Genomic DNA, 5,713 nt, shown 5'->3' on the forward strand with positions numbered 1-5,713 from the left:
TCGGTCTTCTTGCTTTTAAAACACACGGTTTTGCTTTTTGAAAATAAAATCAAATTTATGCTTAAAGGTCTTACCTTTAAATGTTGCAAGATATAAAGTATTTATAGTGAAGGAAGAAACATAGCTCACGGTTTACCCAAAAACCCTAATGGCTGAAATATAGATATGTAAACAAATCATATCTTTTAATATTTCTTTCCTTAAAGCCTTAAGAGATAATAAAGGATATTTCAAAAGATAGAATATAAATTATCCTTCTATTATCTTTTCTATAAATCTTAAGATATGATAAGGTTTCCATACTAAAAATATCTTTATTATAAATCACCATATCAAGTTAAATATAAAAGATATGTTAAGATAATTCTAGAGAATAAAATCTTAACAATAGTAATCTTTTATACCTTAGGTTACACGAAACAACAATAGCTTATAAGCCTCGTGTTTTGTGAACAACCCTAGCTCGAAATTAGGTTAGATTTTTAGGGTTTAGGAGTATGCTATATTAAAACCCTAACTAGTAATATGGCTCAACTCATAAGTTGATCCAACATGATTACTAATTACACGTTTAACATAAAACCATACTCCGTATTAAACCGGGCTTATTTAATAAATACTTTTTCTAGAACATTTAAAAGAAACAAAAACATTTTTCAAAAAAATTTTTGAAAACATTTTAAGTCGTGTAGTACAAACTCAGTATCTCAATGTTATAGTAGAAGAGCTATAACATTGAGCACTTTCACTAGTAATGTTATAGCTGTCAAGCTATAACTTTACCAGTATAAGAAATTCACTCTTCGTTATCATTACGAGATAATCACCTATACTATTCTAATCTTCTTAGGAGATCTTCGAGCATAGGCTACTTCATCATCCAAGCTTGATTCATCTTTAGACGAGCTTCATCTTCTCACAACGCTTGAATAATTTTTTAACAGTCATAAAACCTTGATCCTTGATTGAGGGCTTAATCATGATATAAACGCATCATACTTCCATCATAATTTCTTAATGCTTGAGATTTGTAAGTCCGATGTAAAAGACTAAACAAACAATTACGCGCAACGAGTATATAAAATATAAAGCACTCTTGACATCATCAAAACATAAACATATATACTATATGGTTCAACAAATTCCCCCTTTTGGTTGATGGCAAGTCTCCTAAAATTGTGACTAAGTATAAAGTTCCCCCTCAATATAATACCGTTATCTTAATAATAAAGATCAACGCAAGATCAAGACGATTAACATATAATCGAAACTTAATAGACTAGAATAATATAAGACGAGACAACAGATAAGAACGATATAAGAAGCAAATAGACCATATATAAACATAAGCATCTAGAAATTAAAGTAGCATACAAACTTAAAAGAAAAACATGTCCATAGCCAAAAGGGCCAAATGACAAGTCTAGGTTTAGGTAAGTAGGTTATAAAGATTAAATATGGTAAGTAACATAAGATATGGAATAGGAGCTTTATACGATATTTTTGTAGCAAATTTTGAGAGACTTTTATAAAATTTGGAAAGAAAAAGAATTATAGTGTATCTCAAATTTTGGTAAAAGATAAAGTTTGTATGCCAAATAAATTCTAAAATACAAATAGAATATATACGATAAATAAATTTCTATAAACGTAAATATTCATGCAACGCAATATACGGACACAGTCATACAATCTTATCTTTACTAATCAATCATTGAGAGATTAAACATATATGGAAGCTTAGGTACCACTGATTAAACCAATTTCCAACCGTAAAGTCTCAAATCGTTCTCTAGCTAATGATTTGGTCAAAATGTATGCCCATTGTTTCTCAGTACTACAAAATTCAAGTTTTATATTCCCTTTCTCAACATGGTCTCGAATAAAATGGTGTCTAATTTCAATGTGTTTGGTACGTGAGTGTTGTGCGGGGTTTTTGGAAATAATGATCGCACTCGTATTATCACATAAAATAGGAATGCATCATACGTCAACAGCATGATCACGTAATTGTTGTTTAAGCCATAATAATTTAGTACATACCAGTCCTGCAGTAATATACTCGGCTTCAGCAGTTGAAAGGGCAACTGAATTCTGCTTCTTTAAACCCCATGTAATAATGCAACGTCTAACGAACGTTGCAACACCTGACGTACTTTTTCTGCCTAGAGAACATCCTGCGTAGTCGGCATCAGAATAACCGACCAAGTCAAAATTAAACTCCATTGGATACCATAGATATAGCTTAGCTGTTCCAATTAAATATCGTAAAATCCTTTTTACGGCCGTCATATGCGACTCTTTGGGAGATGATTGATATCTCCCACAAACGCATATGCTAAACATGATATCAGGTCGACTTGCAGTTAAAATAGTAACGACCCTATCATCCCACGGTAAGTTGTTTCATCAACAAGCTTTCTGTCTTCATCTAAAGTTAACTTCTTGTCTGCGACCATCGGAGTAGGCATAGCATGGGAATTTCCATACCGAACTTTCGAATCAATTCCTTGATATATTTTTGTTGATGAATTTTAATGCCTTCCTCAGTTTGTTGAATTTGCATACCTAAGAAGAATTTCAATTCTCCCATCATACTTATCTCGAATTCGGAAGTCATCAACTCAGAAAAATATTTGCACAAGCTTTGGTTGGTCGATCCAAAGATGATATCATCAACGTAGATTTGAACAACCAAAAGGTCAGAACCCTCTGATTTTAGGAATAAGGTTTTATCAACAGATCCTCTACTGAATCCACTGTCAAGTAGAAACTTTGATAATTTGTCATACCAAGCCCTTGGTGCTTGTTTCAATCCATATAGGGTTTTGTCTAATTTAAAGACATGGTCTTCAAATTTGCTATCCTTAAATCCAGGGGGCTGTTCTACGAAGACTTCTTCCTGTAGATACCCAATTAGAAATGCTGTCTTGACATCCATTTGGAAGAGCTTATGATACGTGCATTTTGTATAGTCTTTTTAGCCTATTTTTGCACGTATTTCCATGTACTTTTGTACTGTTTATATCGCATTATGCCCCGAATTGGCTACTTTGGTTCGTTTTGTCCGTTTTGTAGAAATGAACGTGAAAGGTAGTGGAATCGTACCATTTTTGTCCTACTTTGCATGCATTTTGAGGAGACGGGGTTTTTCGGAGCGATATCTTGCATTGGGATGCATGAAGGAACGGTCTACGAAGCAGTCGGCTACGAGTTGAAGTTGTTTCAGAGGAAGAACACTCGATCGAGCCCTTTTATTGGTCGATCGAGTGGTTTTTGCGGCTGAGTTGGTCGATCGAGTAGTTTGTTTTACTCGATCGACAGTGCTGGAATTGGGTGTTACTCGTTCGAGTATTATTTCTACTCGATCGAGTAGATTGCCTGGAGAAGTACTCGATCGAGCTGTTTCAGACTGCTCGATCGATTGGTTTTGTCTTCCATGGGCTTTAATTAGTCCGTGAACTTGTTTTTAGTTATTGGAATTAGCATTTTTCTATTTAAACGTACATTAATTAGGTCATTAGGCATCTAATAATCGGATTATCATTTTTTCCATCTTTCACTGCAAAAAGACTACGTTGCTTTTTCCTCTCTACTGTAACTTTTTCTTCAAGACTTTCTCGCTCGGATTTAGTTGTTCTTTACGCCGGATTCTTGCGATTGTAATCTATTTTAATCGTAATCTTTTAATCATTTGCTTTTATTACTTGTTTCGTTCCTTTTTAATTCCTGCCCTAATCTTTATTTATGCAATTTCATTATCATTTCATCATGTTTAATGTTCGTTATTTCATTGTTATTAGTTTTGATAATATTAATAGCATGAGTAGCTAAATCATTTCATGTTGGGATTAGGGGATCTACGGTAGAAATGTGACGATGTAGTGAGTAGGTTAGACGAATTATTTGTGAGATTCTATCCCCATGGCAATATAACTGTATTTACGACTTAGTTGAGTGCACACTTTTGAGTCACTTTTTAATCTGGTTAAATTTAATCCTGGATCAAAAGATTGGACTAAATAGACCTGCTATGAATAGTAGACTACCCTGACGAGGACGGAAGTTAAGTTAGTGGAAATCTAGGATAGAAAGTGGACCGGAAGGTCCTTTCCATATCCGTCTCACAGTAATTTATCTAGACTATTCGCAGTTGAGTCACCGGACTACCGTAGTGAACCGAAATCCTGACATGTCCCTTCTTTATTGAGAGTTCATCTCTACTTTCTACCTTTACTGCTCTTTCCTTGCTTCTCTTTCTTTTACACCTTTAGTTTAGAAAATCAATTTACAAACCCCCCATATTCTGACCAAATAGACGGACTCTTTACAGATATCTTACCTCCTTGAGGAGATCGACCTGACTTCCCTAATTATATAGTTAGTTTAGTTAGTTATTTTTGATAGGTATACGACTGCCCTGTCAAATTTTGGCGCCGTTGCCGGGGAGGCAATTGCCCTATCTGTTTTTGTTTCGTTTATTTTATCCGTCTCAGGGAATTCTTATTCCTTGAGACACTTCTTATTTATTTTCTTTTAGTGCTATGTATGCCCAGGTCAAACAGGTTGGAGTTAGTTTCAGCTGATTCTGAGCCAGAGAGACTGTTCAGGCATAGACTCTGTCTTCAAAGAGAATCACGAAAGGAAGACATGAGTACTTTCGATCCCGAACTTCAGCATTTCCTATTTACAGAAGATCAATATTTAGTAGAAGATAGTCTTAGTTCTGTAAACCAACCAGTAAAGATGCCGAATATTGCAAGTCATTCGGAACCTAAAGCATCATCTATTCCTAAAGGTTTCAATCTCCAGACTGAGGATGTGAATACTTTTGACATCCGTCCGTCCTATATCAATTTGGTGGAGAGAAATCTCTTTAGAGGTGTGACAGGTGAAGACCCTAGGAAGCATATGGAGGTCTTTACGGACTACTATTCTACTATCCCCGACACAAAGGGGGTAACTCAAGATAAGATTAAGGAGGTGCTGTTTCCTTTCTCTTTGACTGACTCAGCTAGGGAGTGGCTGACTGACTTGGACCGTACGGCCGCAGGGATCACAGACTGTGAGACACTTTCTCTTGCTTTTTATAAGAGATATTTCCTGCCGCAGCGCACTAATCAGCTGAGGACCAAGATCACTAGTTTCAAGCAGGCACCGGATAAAATGTTCTATGAAGCTTGGTGTCGGTTCAAGAGGTGGGTGAGGTCTCTTCCTCACCATGGTTTTGATCCATGGTTTCTGTTCAATTAATTCTACAATGGGTTGTACGATGACCACAGAGCCATACTTGATGCCTCATCCAACGGAAGATTCTAAAAGAATAATGATGATGATAAGGGATGGGCGATTATTGAGCAGATGGGGACCCATTTTGCCGAGTAAGGGAACCCGAGGGATGGTATTAGAACAGTTCATGCGGATGATAAGGTAGTCGTGGCTCAGCTGGAAGCCATGAATGCTCGTTTTGATAAATTGGAGCTGCATTCTGCTGGGGAGCCTCAGACGGTCCATTTTCTTACTAGAGGAGAGACTGTCATATATGAGAGGTGTGGGAGCAACGACAGTTATACTGCTGTTGGCTGACTTACAGAGAAGGAACATGTCCTTGCTTTTCAACAATACAGGCAAGGAGGGGGTTCCTATTATAATAACCAAGGGGCGGTCCATCCCAATTTGAGGTGGACAAGTCAAAATGTGCTCAATCCTAGCC

At 36.3% G+C, this 5,713-nt stretch overlaps 1 non-coding gene across 1 annotated transcript; it reads right to left on the bottom strand.

The window, feature by feature from the left end:
* Positions 1-5,122: 5,122 nt before the first annotated feature.
* LOC141635936 (small nucleolar RNA R71) lies at positions 5,123-5,228 on the bottom strand. Its single transcript, XR_012540589.1, has one exon. It is a non-coding gene; the product is annotated as a small nucleolar RNA R71 (small nucleolar RNA).
* Between the last annotated feature and the right edge of the window lie 485 nt (positions 5,229-5,713).

Source organism: Silene latifolia, chromosome Y (genome assembly GCF_048544455.1).
Source record: "Silene latifolia isolate original U9 population chromosome Y, ASM4854445v1, whole genome shotgun sequence".
Lineage (NCBI taxonomy): Eukaryota > Viridiplantae > Streptophyta > Magnoliopsida > Caryophyllales > Caryophyllaceae > Silene > Silene latifolia.